This window comes from Phalangium opilio, unplaced genomic scaffold (assembly GCF_054372755.1).
Source record: "Phalangium opilio isolate 3A_F unplaced genomic scaffold, DU_Popi_V2 ptg000025l_1, whole genome shotgun sequence".
Taxonomy (NCBI): domain Eukaryota; kingdom Metazoa; phylum Arthropoda; class Arachnida; order Opiliones; family Phalangiidae; genus Phalangium; species Phalangium opilio.
In genome coordinates, this window is record NW_028324156.1 from 1,675,781 (window position 1) to 1,697,272 (window position 21,492).

At 35.7% G+C, this 21,492-nt stretch overlaps 1 long non-coding RNA gene across 1 annotated transcript in view; it reads left to right on the plus strand.

Moving 5' to 3' along the window:
- The window catches only part of LOC149691677 (uncharacterized), a 74,308-nt gene that overhangs the window by 31,474 nt on the left and 21,342 nt on the right, over positions 1 to 21,492 (plus strand). The window contains exon 2 of the long non-coding RNA XR_016383425.1: positions 6,414 to 6,727. This is a non-coding gene — a long non-coding RNA (uncharacterized LOC149691677). The remainder of the gene's footprint in view (positions 1 to 6,413; positions 6,728 to 21,492) is intronic.

A 21,492-nucleotide genomic window follows, 5' to 3' on the forward strand; every position in this document is an offset into this window, starting at 1 on the left:
TCTTGAAAACTCACGTCAGCTCGACGCGAAAAGCGAATGACTAAAATTACGTATTTTCCGAGTGAGGAGAGGCGAAATAGCCCAGCCCTTTTTTACGTCCCCCCTTGTATTTTAAAAGGGGGACTGGGACTATGACGCGCGAATACTTAGGCATCTTATACCTTCTCCCTAATAAACTAGATATCACTTCTTGATTAAACCTTTATTATTTCTTGGAAAATTTTTCTATATTTTACAAAATCGTTATCGTAGGTTGTTGCTGTTAATTTCACGGCCTCGGGGTTAAGATATATAAATACTTTTCAATGTCTATGATGACGATGGATGTACCTTGTTTTTCTACGTTTAAAACATTTAGTGACGTCATATTTATATATAAAATAATACTTAATGACTTTGGGTTTTTGGGGAAATACAGAACAATGATTTAAACTCGCTTATCGAAGGGGCAATTTATTTTTTAAAAATAAGTTGTTTTTATTGGAGAAATTACGTAACTATGTTTTTGTCTTTTAACCCAAAACGAAAATATAACAAGGTCAATAGAGTTATTCTTCTTCAAGGACGGTTTATTTATTTATTATTTGATTGGCTTCATTGTTGCCCTAGCAAATCCCACAGACTAGTGAATTTACTGAATTATGCACTATGAAATGGGGGCAGCTGTGTCGTGTCCAAAGATGTTTGGTGGGGTTTCAAAGTTAACAGTCCTGCACTAAATATGGTCATCTTTATTGTTTCGAAAGCATATCTTAATTTATAACGCCTTTGTTGTCCACATACTAATCATTGTTCCAAGTCTTAAGACAACGACTTGGTCAACACACCTGACTCTATTTTACCCCTAGACCTTTGGTAGGGCTTCAAAGTTATCAGTCCTGCACCAAATGTGGTCTTTATTGTTTCGAAAGCATATCTTAATTTATAACGTCTTTGTTTTAAATAACATACCCATTAAAGTTCTTAAGGTAACAATGTGGTCATTGCCTCATTGCACACCTGATTCTATTTTACCCCTAGATTTTTTGAAAACTGTCTATTGTTGGACCAAATCGAAATTGGACACTTTGAGTTCAAATGTAATTTACATAATTTTTCTTATATAATAATCTATTACCAATATTTCTAAAACTTACACAATTCAAAGATTTTTATCTGTTGAGGAAAAACTCTCAACTTTCATAATAAATTATATATGAGATAATATAATTAATGTTTTGTGAACAAAAAAGGGTATTTATTGTAATTTAAAACCAACGTGACGTGACGTATTAAATCCGGGAAACGCCCTGAAAACCCTTCTCTAAAAAAAAAAAACCAACTTAGCCCCATACTATTTTGCCAACCACAATGCAAACGTTTATAATTAAAAACCAAAAGTGTACTTGGTTCACAGTTCCCAGTTACTTTAGCTGTAGAGACCATGAGAAGCGAATTAACGACAATCCTCTCAACCTCTTAACGAACTAACCAATCAAGGAAGAGATTTTTGTGGGGGTGAAAGGTTTATAGACTTCTTCCTTGTGCTACGGTCTTGAAGGTGATTCTAGGGAGGTCGAGCCTATTCGTAGAAGTGAAGGGGGGTTTCTCAATGAAGTATACTTTTTATTTTATCTATGCACTTTTGGTACAAATAAGAAAATGTTTAATGTCTAAAAAAGTAACTCTTCATTAGTAAGGTAACGCCTGTTAAAACGTTTCTTTTTTTTAGGAATAAAATGTCAACAACTCCTTTTTGAAGTTTTTAAAATTGGTTTTGTGATTAGATACAGGGTGGTTCTATGTTCTTTGGGCGATTTTGAGTCTAAATTTTCTGTGACATTTTTTGGTCCGGGCCACGTACTGTTTTCGAATTATGTTTGGAGTATTTTACGGATGACCCCTTAAATTTAATGAAGAAACTGATTTAAACAATAATTAATTATTAATTTAATTAAGGGGTCATACCTAAAACACTCAAATCTTAACTCGAAAACAGTGGCCCGACCCAAAATTTATTTCCCAAAGAACATCTTATAAGAAACACCCTGTACATCTTTAACGATCTGATTTTTAAACATTTTATAAATCCTTGTCAGATTTGTCAATTCGTTAATCCACCCTTATTATTTTCTTGTTATCAAAAGTCAATCTATGTATAATATTATGAATTTTTTGACATCTAAGGAGACTGTCTGTTGTTAGCGCTATTAAAGGCAGGGATATCCCAATATTTACCCTTCTATCAGTTACAGGTGACGTTGTTTCTTTTAGTTTTTTTAATGGGGTTTATTAAAGGAGAGAAAAACGAAAAGAAAAGTTAACTTTTTAGAACCACAACAAAATACTTTTATAGTTACGACATGAACAGCTGAGTTTGATTGCAGTTTTTTCCCTCAACAATAGCGGGCAGATATTTTTTGAAGTTTGCTGCTATTTTTGTTGTTTTGCTTGGTAGAAATAGAAGCTGGGTTTGTTTTGTTTTGTTTACCGTTGTCTCACTTCAAACTAATTGACTTTTGTTAATTTTGTAATTTATCGCGTACAATTGCAATATAATTAAGCAAACCAAAATCTAATTACTTGCTATAAATTTGCATTTCCATACCAAGTTCTATATCAAAACGTACAAGTTTAATTAATGGCGTATTATATGTTGCAGAATAATGAAATCACCAGCTTTTATATTTCTTTAAATTATAAATGCTTACTTAGTTTAAGCAAGAAGCGATATCTAGTTTACTAGGGAGAAGGTATAAGATGCCTATAAGTATTCGCGCGCCATAGTCCCAGTCCCCCTTTCAAAATACAAGGGGAGGGGGTGTAAAAGGAGGCCGGGCTATTTCGCAGCCTCTCCTCAGTCGGAAAATATGACTATAATTTTCGTCATTCACGCCGCGCTGACGTGAGTTTGTTTTCGATAACCAATGAGATGCTGGCTGGTTGTAATTTAGAGGCGGCTGGGATTAACTCCGGACCTACTATACGTTTGGACTGGAGATAAAGCTAGAAATGTGGGGTGAATTTATACCTACTCCCTAATGAACTAGATATCGCTTCTTGGTTTAAGTATTATATTATTTTAAATATATCTTAAAAATTGGGCGCGAGACATATTGTAAATTGTATGTAGTTGAGTTGATGGCGTATTGGCAAGGTGTCTAAAATTTTAAACGCCTCTGACGTGTAATTGTATTGACGTGGGTATCACTTTAAGTTTCAAATTTTGAATGCCCATTTGAAAATGGGGGTTTGAACGAGCTGATACAAACCTACGCACACTTTAACTATTGAGAGATGTAGGAATAATTTAAAAGGGCTATTTATTTATTTTTTTGGTTGCTTTTTTTTAAAACTTTGGAATTAGAGGGTTTTAAAATTACAAATATATCTTGTTACGTGATGACTTTGGTTTATATTCGGGTTATCTTACATGCTGGAATTTTAATGTAATCTTTTAACATTATATCAGGGATAGATTTAATTATAGAAGTAGGAATGGAGAACAGAGTAATTTCTGGGCGCACGTCGTAGTCCCGGACCCCCTTCCACCAGAAGAAAATAGGGGAAGTGGGTAGCTTGGGCAACTTCGCGAGGCGTCCCGTTTACGGATTTTTCGCGCCATTTCCCTCCCCGTGGGGGTGAAGAGAGATAGGATTTTTACGCGCATTAACACACGAGTGACGTGATTCTGTGGACAGTACGGTCCTACGCCTTCCAACTGACTAGAGGCGTCTGCTAGAGGCAGTGAGGCACTCAGGCAGAATGGCAGAGGCTGGAATCGAGTGGTAAGTACTAAATTCATAACTTATTTTAAAATATGTCTTTGTTTTTAAATACAATGGTATTTCTAAGTTCCAGGGAAAAAATTAACTTGTCCGAAGTTTTAAACTGTGATAGGGAAGAGTTCAAAGTAATAAAGTTGTATCCAAGTTGTTGTAGTTTGATTTTTAACATTGGGATTGGTTTGGGTAGATCTTACTTTTCCTTTCAACACAGCCTGAATTTTCTTATCGGTAGTTTCCTTGTACGTTAAATCACACTGCGTACTCTTAACGACATTCATTTTATTAAATAACCGAATTTTCGTCCTTAATTAAACCAATATCCGCATTAACCCGTTGCCTGACGTAACCCTAACTCAAACTGAAGCACAGCAGAAATATAAGCAGACTACACAAGTTAGTTCCACAGTTCGCTACATGGTGACGTTCGCAATTAAATCTGGTACTATTTTATGCTTCGCGCCGATTGGCCAGATTCAAAGTTTAAGGGTGGTAGGGGAATCGACCATTGTAAGTGAGAATCACTGGACGACTTGTATGGCTCAAGGCTACGGCTACCCACTTCCCCTATTTTCTTCTGCTTCCACGGAACGGAGGGGTATGAAAGAAGAGGCGGGTCATAGCGGCATAGGTAAAAAGGAATTACGTATTTTTCGCCGTCCCCGTCAGCAACGTCATCAAAACGTAGTTTAAGTGAGCCAATAAGATAATTTAAACTTTTCGTTACGTGTTGGAGGGAGGGGCTCTATACTGGGTGGTCTATGAGTCGGACTGAAGTAATTACTAACCGTTCTCCATTCCTGCTTTTAAAATTAAATCTATCCCTGATTACATATTGTAAAATTGAGACTCCTTTTCCAAATTTGGGGGATATTATACTTACAGTATTTAGTATACACAACTCAAAAATAAAAGAAAATATATATAACCTTTTAAAATAAATACACTATTTAATTTATTACATTCAAACTTTGCACCCTAGTTATTGCTTAAAATAGCGGAACACGTAACACGGTCGCCAAAAAATTAACGCAGCTTGTTACTTTGCGACGATTAAAAAAAGAGAAATTAAGAAGAAATTGGTTCTAGGTACTTTAGACTTTAGTATATACATCTCCGCGTAAAGTAGCGCCTGCTTAAACTTAATTAAGAGATCCTATCAATTAATCAGTGCGCCGGATAAACCGGATTCCTTTTTTTTTCAAATTGGGGAAAGGAATTAAATAATTTCTAATACCGCAACCCAATTTTAAATACATATTTTTTATTTTTCAGACAAGGAGGACTGATACCATTTACACCATGCAGGAGGCGAGGCATACTTTTTACTGTACTTTGTATGCCATATAGCTAAGCCTCCTGTAGTGTAATTGGTATGGATCCTCCTAGTCTATAGCGTTTTTTTGACGGTGCATTCCAAAGGATAGGATAGGTTTTTTAATTCTTTCTTTTAAGATGAAGCTCATGTATTTTCTTTCAATTACCCCGGAAACCCAAATTGGTTATGGTATAGTTACGTCATCTTTTCGCAGTACCTAAGACGTCTTGGCAAGACAGTACCGTTTTACTATGAATTAGAGAGGTTAAAGAAATGTGATCAAAGGCAAGGCGTAAGAGATGGGTTGATTAAATCAAGAAGCGATATCTAATCTAGTTTAATAGGGAGAAGGTGAAGATGCCTAAGTATTCGCGCGCCATAGTCCCAGTCCCCCCTTTCAAAATACAAGGGAGGCCGCGCTATTTCGCCTCTCCTCAGTCGGAAAATATAACTGTAATTTTCGTCATTCGCGTCGCCGCGCTGACGTGAGTTTTCAAGAACCAATGAGATGCTGGTTGTAATATAGAGGTGGGTATTAACTCCGGACCTACGTTTGGACTGGAGATAAAGCTAGAAATGTGGCGAATTTATAACTTCTCCCTAATAAAGTAGATATCGCTTCTTGATTAAATAAAATGCTTAACGTCTCTATCATTTTTAAGAGTGTGGGGGACTTAGTCTTCCTTTTTGGCAAGAGAGACTTACCGTTTAATGAAATGCCATCAAACGCATGGCGTAAGGGATGAGTTAAATAAAATACTTAACGTCTCTATATGATTTCTTAAATGTCATATTCCAACTGCTGTACAAGAAGTTTTCAAAGAATTTGTTGAATTTTTTTCATTTCAGATTGAAGAAAAAAATAAATTTTGTCTATTTTTAAAAATATCTACTGTGGTTAGATTATTTGACCACCTGTTATGAACTTTGTCTTTCTCGAGTTACTGAGTTACTGAATTAGTTGCGCTCTATAACCCACGTGGTGTTGGATAATTGCTAGAATTTATTTATGTAAGCATGAAAACATACAGCTGCTGTAGCCATTTTTTACAGGGTGCATACAAACCTGGAAAACTCATGGAAATAAATAGTTGACAAAAACACGGGGGAAACAGGGATTTTTAGTAAAATGAGGGAAATTTGTGAGGATTGAGTAAGTTTGCTATGAAGTGGTTGCTTCAATTATAAAAATCACTCCCGTTTTACTACTACAAATATGGGGAAAAAATCTGGAAAACTCAGGGTTATCGGTTTTCCAAAAGTTACTTTTAGTTTAATGTAATTATTATTCTGATGTTTAGCTAAAATCAAGGAATCTATTTTAATTGCAGGTCTCTTTTTCTGACTGAATGACGTCACGATGGACATTTCTTGGAAGGATCACGTCTGGCCATCAGCGAGGGATCAAGATTTGGGCGGTCTAGTGCACGACAGAGCTGCACGGAGGATCGCGGGAACCAAACCGTACTATTCTAAACATCTGAAATGACGTCACTATGGTTCCCCAACGAGTTTGTTTTTCGCGGTATTTTTATATCGGGTTGCTTAAACTTTTCGTGAACTTTGACTTTTGTGGCGTGGTTACATTTGAACTTGACGCGAATTACGGTTATCTACGAGTTCATCGGGATGCAAAAAATAGTGGGTGAGTACATAAGTTGGCGCGCGAATAAGCAAACTTCAAGGTTCAGGAACTTGTAAAATGGATGATAGGGCAGTGATAAGTTAGGGATTTAATTATGATTTTAAAATATCACTTTTAGTTTTAAAGGCAAGTATCCAGCTCCCTTCGCCAAAAAAGATAAAGGGTTATTCATGCACCACCATACCCGGGTCATTATTCATTTTGTTTTAAAAATAAAAAACTTTGTGTCATCTCTACACTTTTATTGCCCCAAGGAGTAAGCACTCAAATTTAAAGTTATATTCCTGGAAAGAGGGAAAGGGTTATGTTTTATTTACTCCTTTTTTCTTTTTCTACCCGATAATTTTAACTGTGATTTTTACAACCTGAGCGACAGAGTTCTTACACTCCCGGGACTTGACTGATCCACAAATTGTTGAGCCGTTTTATTTTTTGTTTAAAACTGTCTAGAACGCAAAAGGGTTTAAAATGGCAGCTTATGATTCCGGACTTTGAATCTGTCCGCAATTTTAATTAATACCTATGAAATAGGCCTAGTAAGAATTCTTGAAATTGGGACCACCTTGTGAGGTATGTTTTGATTGGTGTAAACTTGCTTACAAGATACAGGGTGTGTTCCAAAAAACGAGGGTAGTTATAGGACCGATGTGACAGTGGGGTGGATGGTTTTATGTGAAATCAATTTTGAGTCAAAAATGTAGCTTCTATCGACAATTTTCCATAAAAAGTTATGATTAGAGTAGTTTATAGATTACCCCTTAAAGGCCGACTTCCAACGAAAAGGGTTCTAGCGAACTGAAAACCGAGCATCGAGACTAACAATGTCCCAGCGACCGTGCCGATTTTCGAATTCCCGCTGGGGTAAAAGATGGAAGGGTTCTAGCTAACTGAAAGGCGTGCAATGTGGTTCTAGCGAACTGAAGTTATCGTAGAAATTTCATTTTCGACTCAAAATTGATTACAACTATAACCATCCCACTGTTATACTTCTGTCCTACCAAGTACCAACCACCCTTTTATAGTGGAACGCCTCTGTAAACTCAAGAATCCTTAAGTTATTTCAAGTTCTCTACATACATACGCGATGCGATGTTTCGTGGATGATGGTTTACATATCTTTCGCTAAGCCTTGCATGAAAGTTAGGCTTAACAACGTCCTAGAGAAGGAGAAGAGAGAGGAGTTAATAGCTTTGGCGCGTGAAACATTTACTGTTGGAAGTTTAACTCGGATTCTTGATAGAGTTATCTCTCTTACTCCAACGCCCACCATCTCAGAGAGGGAGGAAGAGAGAAGCTCAAGAGCTTGAGAGATGGAGAGAGAGAGAGAAGGAATTTAAGAGACTGGGATGTTTCCTCATCCCCAGCATCTTCCAAAGCGTAAACAGTATGAAAGCACCTCTCTCTTTCTCTCTTTGTTCCTCAAGTTTATCTATCTAATCTTGGTTAGATTTTTCGGTTGGCGTTTTGGAAAACAAGAAAGGTGATTGTTTAGTTGTGCAACACCGCACCAGGATGAATTAGGGCTAGGGGAAGCTTCCGTGTACTTAGACTTTATCTTGTTTGTAATCATTTATCATTTTTCATTTCCTTTCACGCGCTTTTTATCTGCTACCAAGATCTCTGACTGACTTATTCGGAGTGTTCTGAAAGGTCTGTCCCGAAATTAAGGGCAGTATTCTTTGGTCTATTTCAAGTCGAAAATGTAACTGCTATGACATTTTGACACAAGGGACACCGTTTTCAGATTATGTTTTAGGTGTTTTATGGATGACCCCTTTATTTCATTAATTTGAGACTGAATGACAATGATTTCTAATTTAATTAAGGGCTCATCCGTAAATCACTCCAATAATAACTTGAAAACGCTGGCCCTTAGGGTCAAAATGTCAATTACCCATAGCAAGAAGTGATATCTAGTTTACTAGGGAGAAGGTATAAGATGCCTAAGCATTCGCGCGCCATAGTCCAAGTCCCCCTTTCAAAATACAAGGGGGCGGGACGTAAAAAGGAGGCCGGGCTATTTCGTTGCCTCTCCTCAGTCGGAAAATACGTAATTTTCGTCATTCGCGTCGCGCTGACGTGAGTTTTCAAGAACCAATGAGATGCTGGTTGTAATTTAGAGGCGGGGATTAACTCCGGACCTACGTTTGGACAGGAAATAAAGTTATACCTTCTCCCTAGTAAACTAATATCGCTTCTTGCCCATAGAACATCCCCCTTAACTTCTTACCGACCTTTCAGTAGTTAAGCAATTAAGTTTATTATTGCGTTATTGTTATTTAGTTTTGATAAATTTTTTATTACGTATATGGATTTATAGATGTTAATTTGCATACGAAGATTATGATAAATGTCTATTCATTCTTCATCAATCTTTTTTATAGAGATAGGAAAGTAAAGTCAGAAATAATTTAATTCATTTTATATTAAATTTATGGAAATGATAGGAGCGATATCGTTGCAAAATATTTTTTTTATTATCTCTTTCTTTTCTCTCTCGTAGAAGATGAGAATTATTCTCTCTTAAATTTCTCCTGAAAGATGAGGACATTCTTTCCATATCTATATACAGGGTGTTTCTGATAAGTCTGCCATAAATTAAGGGGGATGTTATTTGGGTCAAACTGAGTTGCAAAGTGTCAATCAACGATGGGGTCTACAACATTTAGTTTGGGAGCTATGGGATCCCAAAGCATTGACTGACCCCTAAAACAAGGAAATAGCCAGTTATGTAAAGTATTTAGTTTTAGTTTACTAGCGTTCGCACCACACTTCTACCCATTTATTAGTATGCTTTTGGTAGATAAAGGTTCAATAACGTGCTTAGATCGAAGACTATTGAACTTTAACATGTCTTGCTTCACATTTGTTATTACTATTTTCCCTTGTTTTTAAGGTCCAATCAATGTTTGGAAGCCCATATCTCCTTTAACTAAATGTTCTTTGACCCTTCCCACTCAGTTTGACCCAACCAACAAATAATCAAGTTGTCTCGTCTCCATCTAAGGGATAGGATCACGTGATTAACAAAGTTGACTCTAGTACCATCCCTCGTTGAGCGACGATAATAAATCTCTTATTTTTCTGATTGGATTAGAGTCTGACTCTTGGGGTAAAACAGGTTCTGCGCGTGGCAAAATCAAGCCGATCAGGTTATCCCTTTCACGCCTAAAAAACCCGAGATCGAGATCTGTGCCGTTATAAAAATTCAAAAGATTTGTTGGTTGGGTTATCAGAAACACCCTGTATATGAACGGTTATAGATATCCTTAGATTTCCTCATTCTCTGAAATTTCTGAATTCCGCCAAAATCTCCAGGGTGAAATTAATTGAATCATGTATGTTCAAGTTGGGTGGTATAAGAGGATGGTTGCCTGAACTCATGGAGGGGTCTTTTTGGTTATTAAGCCGCCAAGGAAACCGTTCTCTTTTTTTGTTGTAATTTTGTCATTTTTTTACTAACACATATACCCACGTCAGAAACCATATATTTCAGTCAAAGTTACCGGCGGTGTTATATTAGTTATTTTTGGAACGGGTTTGATCCTTTGGATTATATATATATCTTTTAAGTATTATGTCATCTTGTCTTGAGAGTGTTAAAAAAGGCGGGCAGTAGGTTATAATTATATTTATTTTAGCGCCAAGTTACTTTGTGTTTAGTTATAGCGCCTTTCCTTTTTTAATTTTACACGTAATTTTAATTACGGTAAAATTTAAGAAACGGCACCAAAACCCCTGTCCCTGTCCCGGACGCGTCCGCGAAACGAACGCTTACGATGAGAGAGAGAGGGAAACCGGTCGCGTCCGCGAAACGTACGCTTACGATGAGAGAGAGAGATCGCTAGCGTACGCGGTGGCGATACGAAGCTCCGCGTAGAGAGAGAACTGCCTGCCTGGTATATTAGTGAGAGGGGGAAGAGGGAGAGGGGGCATCCCGCTCGGAGAGAGAGGAAAGAAAGGTAGTTTAAATCTCGCGGGAAACAAGATGATAATTTTCGTGCACTACTGCACTTTGTGCGCGTGATACATCAGAGATTATGCTGGATGGTTAGGTTAGGTTTCGTAAAATAGAGGGGACGCTTTACGGTCATAGTGATTTCTGGTTTAGGGGATGCAGGATTTTGTTTAAATACATTATTTGATTCGTATGGTTTTTAAAAATTATACTTTAGTGGGGTGCACAATTTAGTTTCATTAATATTATTTGAAATGTGACGTTATTAGAAATTAAAGGGATACACGATTGTGTTTCAGAAATGTTTTTAGTTGTACGATTTATTGGAAATCAACTATACGGGGGGTCACGTGAGCCGTGTATTAGTGAGAGGGGGAAGAGGGAGAGGGGGCATCCCGCTCGGAGAGAGAGGAAAGAAAGGTAGTTTAAATCTCGCGGGCTTTTTTGAGTGAAGGGAAACAAGATGATAATTTTCGTGCACTACTGCACTTTGTGCGCGTGATACATCAGAGATTATGCTGGATGGTTAGGTTAGGTTTCGTAAAATAGAGGGGACGCCTTACGGTCATAGTGATTTCTGGTTTAGGGGATCCAGGATTTTGTTTAAATACATTATTTGATTCGTATGGTTTTTAAAAATTATACTTTAGTGGGGTGCACAATTTAGTTTCATTAATATTATTTGAAATGTGACGTTATTAGAAATTAAAGGGATACACGATTGTGTTTCAGAAATGTTTTTAGTTGTCAACTATACGGGGGGTCACGTGAGCCGTGTAAAATTACTATTAAGGCCCAGCCCTTGGGCCATCTTGTTACTAGACGTGAGCAAACATTGGAAACTAGGCGAAGTTTTGGCGGGTAAATGACGCGCGCGAGCTCGAGAAAAGATCCGGAAGAGAATTTTCTGTTATTGACATTGATTTCGTAACGACTCTCGCGCCAAAAACCTAACCTCCCCCGCACTTCTAATTTTCTATGGCGTGTGCAATAGATGCCGCCAAAAGTTAATGAAACAGAGGTTATAAACTTTAGATTGTTTCTTCTATTCCTTCATTGGTGCCTTCAGGAATACATACATCTACTAGGAATCATTGCGCACCCATTTATCCTTTGTTGATATCTATGCGGGTTTTGTGGGTATACCGAGGGGGTAGACACTTGAGAACTCAGGTGTACAATATGTCTTGAACTCAATGTACTGTCAAAGCTGAACTCTGAGTCCCGATGGCTTTGAACTCAATGCTCTGTCAAAGCTGAACTCAGGTGTACACAGAGATCCAGAGCGTCTACCCACTCGGGGTATACCGGGCTTGAGAACTTACTATCCCCGTCACGCCTCATAATCCTGATGGCGTCTTTCTAACTCTGTGCTTTCATTGGTTGGTAGCACGCGAGTTCCTAGGCGAGCGCAAGGTTCAACAGGCGCTCTTCCCACAAAATCCTCTTAGATACGTTGAGTGAAAATTGTTAGTACACAATGATTCCAATTAGCTGTATGTATTCTTCTTTCATTCCCATAATACCTTGCGATGCGAGTTCTTTAAGCCCCCTTCTTCTCTAAATGATAATTTCAAATTTTAATTATTTACTGAGGAAGTTTTATACGTTTTCTTTTTCTTTTCCGGAAATTAAATCCGATTTTAAAGAAAGTTTTTATTGTTTTTCTTAGGTAAATGTTGTAAAATAAGAAAAAGATCTCTTTGCGCTGTATTTTTAATGACGTAACTTCTAGTTAAGGTTTATGATTGGATAACCTTTCGTTCCCTTTAGAACCTATTCGTAACTATGTATAATTTGGCTCGAACCCAAAGGTTCTTAAAATTTATCTATTCAAAGAATTCCTCGCTCTTACACGGACCACTCATTATAAATTACATCTTCAAGGTTATGTAACATTTGTTATATAAACGCGACTTTGGATGGGCAATTAATTAAAATTATTAAACGCGAACGTAAATTACTTTGTCGTGATGTTTCAAACTATTCATGGGTATCCGGTTTCGTTGTTAATTTAATTTTAACATCCTTATTATACATTTAATCATAAGTTTATAAGATATGTTCCTACCATAGGTTTGTCACTGGTTACAAACTGTAGCTTTTCATGAAGTGAATGAGGTAGGTCATAGTTTCGAGGTAAAGTGATGCCTGGTCCAGCGCTGTCAAAGGCTTAGTAATGCCAAGAAGTGATATCTAGTTTACTAGGTAGAAGGTATAAATTCGCCACATTTCCAGCTTTATCTCCAGTCCCAACGTAGGTCCGGATTTAATCCCTGCCTCAGAATTACAACCAGCATCTAATTGGTTCTTGAAAACTCACTTCAGCGCGACGCGAATGACGAAAAGTACGTATTTTTCGACTGAGGAGAGGCGAAATTGCCCGGCCTCCTTTTACGTCCCCCCTTGTATTTTGAAAGGGGGACTGGGACTATGGCACGGGAATACTTAGGCATCTTATACCTTCTCCCTAATAAACTAGATATCGCTTCTTGGTAATGCAGACTTAATAGGAAAATGGAAGTCCTGCAAAACTAACCGAGTATAGTACTTCAATTCTCGCTTGTCGTTCTACTAGAACTAGCTCGAGCTATAAGTCTCTAGCATTACAAAGTATAGGTAGTGTCATACTTATGGTAGGAACATATCTTATAAACTTATGATTTAATTAATCTCATATTTAAATCTAATCTTTTATGAAATTTGAGTAGTTTAAACGAAACACAACGAACGTGAATTGTTTGAAAAATAAATATATATTGGAATATCATATGATATTGCGGTTGAAACTTTCCTCAAACAAAACCTTGAATTTTTTGGACAAAAGTTTAATAGTGTAATCAATTATTAAATTGCTAAGACTAATTTACTTTAAAAGGAAAAACCTTGGAATCATAATATAATATAATATAAAAGAATTTAAAATTTAGTTAGAAAAGAAAAATATATAGTTTTTATTTTCCTTGATCGGTTAAATTAAATAATAATTAAGTTTAATTCATCTTAGGGAGGTCAATTTTATCAAGAAAAGATTAATTATCTTGACTTAAAACTAATTTGTAATCATTATATTAATTTATATTTAAGTACGCTACGTGTTACAGACATGATACATAATTACCCTACAGAGAGTTATTATTTTGTGCTAAGAATTCTATAGAGAGAGAGCTAAGCCTAATCTACTTAAAAATTTAATAAGTAACGACCAAGGCTTAACAATAATAATTATATACAACTTTTACCACTAAAAGTTTCTTGAGTTTTAGAAAATTAGAATATAACTTATACAGGGGACTAATTATTAACGTACATACGTACTTTGGTAGCCAAAACTATACGCCCCTGATTTTGTTAAAAGAATCATTAATTACACTGCGGCGCTTGTCCACGAGAAATTGTTTAAAAGAGGTTACGGGTTTTAACCACGTCCCCCCCCCCCTGACAAGAGTAAATTCGTGCTTATTTTGAATATAATTCTCGCCATCGTACAATCATTAATAATAAACTTGGGGAACACTACAACGATGTGTACGACAAAACTTCGAACTTGTCTCTCTCTCTCTCTCTCTCTCTCTCTCTCTCTCTCTCTCTCTCTCTCTCTCTCTCTCTCTCTCTCTCTCTCTCTCTCGTAGCTTTTCTTCTTCTTTTTCGAACTAACTTTTGGATTTCGTTTCCAATCGATTATTTGTTTCGAATAGGGCGGCTAAGAAGTAAAGCTCTATTTTGGTGTTGGATGCTAGTATAGGAATGCGGGAATACAGAGATGTTAAGAAACTTAGTTCAGAATGCGCGACTATAGACGTGAAATTTTGCGCTTAAATTTAGTTTAATTTTCACAAGAACTTAAGCCTAAAATTCAACGGTAAAATCAAGAAGTGATATCTAGTTTATTGGGGAAAAGCTATAAGTTGTCTGAGTATTCGCGCGCCATAGTTCCAGTCCCCCTTTCAAAATACAAGGGGGGACGTAAATGGAGGCCCCGGGCTATTTCGACTCTCCTCAGTCGGGCAATACGTAATTTTCGTCGTCATTCGCGTCGCGCTGACGTGCGTTTTCAAGAACCAATGAGATGCTGGTTGTAATTTAGAGGCGGCGGGGATTAACTCCGGACCTACTATACGTTTGGACTGGAGATAAAGCTGCTGGAAATGTGGCGAATTTATACCTTCTCCCTAATAAACTAGATATCACTTCTTGCTAAAATATAGTCCGGTGTTGTTGACCACCGCTTGTTGGATGTTAAGTAATTATTCTTATAGACCATTCCATAAATTACTTGAAGAGACACCAACACACACGGGCGGAAGGCTGCACTCTTAGGCATGCCACGCCGACTCGCATTGCACTCTAGCGGTAATTCTTGGCGCGAGGGAAGTAAACCAAGAAGGCGACCTCCCCGCCCCTGTGGTATTTGCGCTTCTCTTCTGAAATTAATGGAATAGTCTATTGGAAGCAGACGATACTGCTCTCACTATATTTCAGATTTTATACAACACGTTTTCGTACACTTTTTTTAGCTTAATTTCTAAACCTCTCTATTAGCATTCGCCTACGTTTAATTCCGAATTTTTGAGAGGATGGGCGAATGAGAGATAATCCAATTATTAGAAACGCTCTAATTGCAACTCTTTTGTTCCTTTTCCGCTTTTAAAATTAAATTTATAGCAGTAAGGACACACACGCACTTTAATTTGGGTTGGTATACTTCTAAATTTGGATTTATAGATATTGTGAGGACAAGTGTTGCCAGGCATTTGTGACTCGTGCTTTTTACAACAACAGACTGAAAATGAAAAGCTTGTATAATTCTGAGTTCGATTCAGTAATTATCATTCAGTTTCAAACCTCGATACATGCAGGAAATGCTCTAATAACAAATTACTGGCAACGCTGAAGCGCATGTGCAGTTAAAGTTAAGACACAGTGGGAGAGATTTCTATAGTTCATTTAATCCATGATGCTATGTTTGCAATTAGTTTTATTTTATAAAATCTCGTGCAGATTCGGAAGGCGGAATTCCACGTGCTACGTGTGTTCGTTCGTTTTTCGCGCCATTTAACTTTCAACTCGTATATATTCCGAGCATCTAGGCGTGTTATTTTTAACCTTATAAAAATAGTCTTAACGGCTGTTAGAATTTTTATCTATTTAGTTCATACATCTTGAATTTGCAATATATATTTGTACTGAAAAAATTGTAGTGAACTATTTACTATTTTTCATCACGTTTCTTTCGCAAACCCAAGATGTCCGGATACTCAAAACTTAGACGTGAAATTGGTGTTAAATATACGTAGAGTTTGTCGTGGTCAGTACTGTAAAACTGCCATTTCTGTGTTCTGAGGCAATATTATTTTAATATTCAAAATAGAATATGATGAAGCTCGAGAGTGGGTTCTCTATAGGGCTTTTCGATGATTATATAGTGCGTAGCTTTGGTCAGTGCTTTGTTATTTAAATTATTTTTGAATGGAAGACAGGTTCGTTGTTGTCGAAGCTAGCCGGACACGTAATGGACGGAAAGGAGGATATCTATAAATCTAGCTTGTGCACTTAAATTATAAAATATTCAGAAATTGTGTTGTCTATAAGACTAAAATATTCATTTTGTGTTACGCATTTTTCGTTATAAGGCTATTTTCTAATTTTGAGAGTAGAGCTATTTTGTTCCACTTTGGAAAATTCACTTACATTTTTGAAATTTTTATCATACCAGGGATAGATTTAATTTTAGAAGTAGGAATGGAGAACGGTTTGTATTTACTCCAGTCCGACTCATAGACCACTCAGTATAGAGCGTACCCGCCTCTTCTTTCATACCCCTCCGTCCCGTGGAAAGGGGTCCGGGACTTTGACGCGCGCCCACATTACTCTGTTCTCTATTCCTACTTCTAAAATTAAATCTATCCCTGATCATACTTACATTCCATTTTCATACGTTATTTATTTATTCGTTTGACAACGAAATGTTTTCCAGGAATTTTCCTCTAAATTTAGGCTTCACTCTCTTTCCAAATTAAAATTGATTTAAAGTTTTAAAATTAGCTTTCGTTCCTAAAGTGATTCGGCTTTTGATCTCTCTTTCGTTTGCATTTAATTAAATTTTTATTTTTTGTCTCCCTTGAGGGCGGATTGAATTATTAAAGTACTTAGTTGAATTCTGTCCAAGGTTTGCTTTTAAATCCACTAGAAGTTTGTTGGAAATAACTATTTTATTTTATTTGGTGTACCTTTTGATAAGTAATTGCTCAAAGTATCATAATCGTAAACGTCATAGCGCCTGCGCAGTGTTAATCTAAAGATATTTTACATAAATATTTTATTAAACGTTAATTATTGTTTTAGTTAAATCTTTAATTGAATGTATCTTTTGATCTAGACTTGATATGTCAAATTCATTGATACCATGATAAACTAGATATTCCATAGAGTAATAACTCCAAGTGTCATTATCGCAAAGGTCATAGCGCCTGCGCAGTTTGCATCTAAAGATATTTTACATAAATATTTTATTAAACCTGAATCATTATTTTATTTCAATTTAAAATTCGATGTATCTTTTGATCTAGGCTAGATAGAATAAATTTATTGATACCATGATAAACTAGACATTCCATAGAGTAATAGCTCCAATTATCAATAGCACAAGGATCATAGCGCCTGCGCAGTCTTCATCTAAAGAAATTTTATTAAAAGTGAATTATTATTTTAGCTAAATCTTTAATTGTGTGCATCTTTTTATTTAGATTTGATAGATTAAATTCATTGATACCATGATAAATTATACATTCCATAGAGTAATAGCTCCGGGAATCATAACCCCGAAGTTCATAGCGCCTGGGCAATCGCGGTTTCAAATTTTGATGACTAAAATCGATTTCCACAATTAATTAATTTCAGCTTGCTTTCAGAGACTCGTAACCCAAATTTATTTTTCAAATGTAAGCCTTTTTTTTAAAAAAAAAAAAAGAGAGAGAGAGAAAACATATTCGAAGTTTATTATTTAAATTGGGCGTGTTTTAAGAAGGGGTCACGATCTACATATCGTGAGATTAAAAAGGTTTTTTATTTTTATTCATAAAGGAGAAAAATAAGAAACTAATAATTTCTTTAAAAGTCTTGTCAAATCGGTATCGTTTCGCAAAGTAAGAAAAATTTGAAGTTTTATGAATAAATTTTTAGCCTCATCGTATGGTGTATATCTGCGATGAGTGTATTATTTTCACTCGGCCTGTTGTAGTAGTAGGAGTTGTTGTTGTAGTAGTACCAAATATTTTGTTCATCTTTAACGATTTAAAGGTCGAGTGAAAGGGAGAGGATTGTGGTAAGGTGATATTTTTTCGTGTGTTTATTTTTAAAGGGAGAGGATTCTGGTAGTAAGGTTGGTGGTGTGTTGTAAATTGTCTTTTTCGTTCGCTCGTTATTTTTAATTTTCTGCGCGTCTGTAATTAGGGGTTATTTTTGGGTTAGCGCATCGAGGGTCTATTCACTCCAGTGTTTTGTACCTGTCGCCTTATATATACGATTATAACACAAGTAAAATAACTTCCACTTGGTATTTCCACTTGAAAATTGGTTCAATTACTGTTGGTTTTCAACCGAATAATATGCCTAAAACGAACAGGGACGATGTGTGGCGTTAATATTGGTTTTGACCATCTCTTTTTGATTACGAGAAGAAATGATACCGTATAAAGGAACGAAACTTAACCCGAACCTTTATGAAAAGGGGTATTTTTATGTTTTCAAATATGTTATCGGTTATAAAAGGAATACATAAAGCTAATAGGAATGTTTGTGCTACATCCATTTTCACTTAACGTGTCTAGACGGGTTTTGTGGGAAGAGAAAGCTAGACTAATCATTATGTATGACGAATTATACCTCGCGAATAATCTATCTCGCTGCGAGTTGAAATTTGCATGTGCGCCTTTGGAACTTGCGTTGCTATCAACCAATTTAAGTTAGACAGAATTATAAGGCGTGACGTGTAGCAAGTTCTCAAGCCCGCATAGAAACTAACATGGGAGATATGGGGAGCACAATTATTCCTAGTAGCTGTATGTATTCCTGGATATAATAGAAAGGGCAAGCCCGTCTGTCTTTTACAGTTTTTGAAAAACTCCGACTGCGTTAAGAAATTGATCATTTTTCAAATATTTTTTTTTCTTCTTCTTACTTCGGCTTCTGAGCAGAAACATTTCATCTTTAAAGAATTTTAATTCATTTCGCTAAAAACTCCCGGAGACAAGAAATTATTATGAAATTGGTCCCGATTTCCATGCATTTTCTGTCCCGGTATTCTTTCCAAATACATAAATTTTGCCAAATGGCGTGTGTGTGATTGGGAATTTGTTTCATTTTTCTTTTGAGATATGATGTATTGGTTAGATTTCGGTTTTGAGTTTTTGACCTCTCGAGTTTCTTAAAATCTATATTACCTTTAGGCTCTATTTTTGATTGTGCACATTTCAGACTCCACCCCGAGAACCTAATCATTCGCGGATTCTTTTTACACTAATTAATTTTAATTGCAAATATTTTAGCACAATTTGATATTAATTGATCTGTTCATTAAACTTGAGTACAATTATTTTACCTAATTTAAATATTAAATTCCGAGAACCTAATCATTCGCAAATTCTTTTTACACCAGTTAATTATTAATTGCAATCATTTCAGAGCAATTTAGAGATTAATTGATCTGTTCATTAATTTACAATTATTTTACAATTATTTAAATATTAAATTCCAAGAAACTAATCACTCTAATTATTTGATTTCAATGATTTTGGCACAATTTGATATTAATTGATCTGTTCATTAAACCAAGTACAATTAGTTAATCTAATTTAAATATTAAATTCCAAATCACTCTCAGAAGAAAATTTGTACAACAATTACGGGCTAATTGCAATTAATTGACTTTTGAACAGGATCTATTATTTTACATTATTTAAATGCTAAATGCTTTTCTGTTTTAGATTTCAAGGTCCCGTTAAATTTTAAAATATCATAATCGCTTTTCAAACATTTATTCATCATTGAAATATTTTATTTTTTAAAGGAAAATAAATAAAATAATTTACTCCAACATATTAAATATTTTTTTAAATTAATATGAAATCCCCATAGTGACGCTTATATCCTAATGACAAAATTTCAAGGTTTTTGCCAGATCTTAATATATATCTATATATACAGGGTGTTTCTGATAAGTCTGCCACAAAATAAGGGGGTTGTTCTTTGGGAAATCAATTTTAAGTCGAAAATTTATATAACTTCTATCTCCATTTTGTTTGCCCCAAGGGACACTGTTTTCGAGTTATGATTTGATAAGTGTTGTTGATGACCCCTTAATTAAATTATTAATTTATCATAGTTTAAATCAGTTTCTTAATTAAATTTAAGGGGCCATCCATAAAATACACCATCCAATCTTAATTGAAAACGGTGTCCCTTGTGGCAAAATGGATATAGAAGTTACAACATTTTCGACTCAAAATCGATTTCCAAAAGAACCATCCCCCTTAATTTATGCTACCAGACTTATCAGAAACACCCTGTATATATAAATGCCCCTGAGCGTAAATACATATATATATATACCCTTATTTTATTTTTTTCTTAAATACTTAAGTACCTGAATTAAACTAATGATAGTAAAATTAGTATTATTTCTCTTGTATTATGTTTGGAGAAGTCGGGATTTTCCCTGTTTGCCCCTTAGGATAGGATACGATGGTAGTATTTCTGAATAACTTATCCATAAGGCGATTAAAATTAAGAATTTTAGTCTTAAATTAAAAAAAAATCATTTTCGAGAATTTTTATTAATTTTTTTTTAATATCGTTTGAATTTGCATGAAATTCGGATAAATGCAGGGTTTTTTTATAACTTGACGTTTGTTAAAGGAAAGGTTCGAGTGGCTTAATCACTTATTTCTGTTAATTGATAACTAATTTTTCAAATTTACATGGGAAAATAATTATTAGCTTTTAATTAACAAACCCTAGGTGGAATTTTCCAGGGGTAATGTTTCCTGGGGTAGGATTTGTTAATAAAAAGATAATAGCAAATTAAAATTATCTGCCTAATATTAATTTTTAAAAAACCCCATTAATTTACAAACCCTACGCGCTGACAATACCCTATTAAAATTTCATATACATATATTAAGCAATCAAAGCTAGCTCTGTACATAGCAATTATATTGCAGTCTTGCTATTGCAGGTTGATATCCGTTGTAGGTACTAGCAAGATTGGTAATTTTGTATTTTAACTATTTCTAAAGCTGGGAGAAATTTGTAAGTTACGTAAGGTCAGGGATAGATTTAATTTTAGAAGTAGGAATGGAGAACGGTTAGTATTTATTTCAGTCCGACTCATATCCCAGTATAGAGCCCCTCCCTCCAACACGTAACGAAAAGTTTAAATTATCTTATTGGCTCACTTAAACTACGTTTTGATGACGTTGTTGACGGGGGACGGCGAAAAATACGTAATTCCTTTTTACCTCTGTCGCTATGGCCCACCTCTTCTTTCATACCCCCCCCCGTCCCGTGGAAGGGGGTCCGGGACTTTGACGCGCGCCCAGATTACTCTGTTCTCCATTCCTACTTCTAAAATTAAATCTATCCCTGGTTAGGTATAGCAGCTGTTAAATGCTGTCAATCGATCTCTTTTGGGGGTAATTTCGGTTTCCTTTCGCACCATTAATTATTGAAAAGTGTTAGGAGAGAAAGGACGTCGCTAAGGGAAAACTTATAATCAACGCCTTTAGCTTTTGGAATATCTCGTACAGAG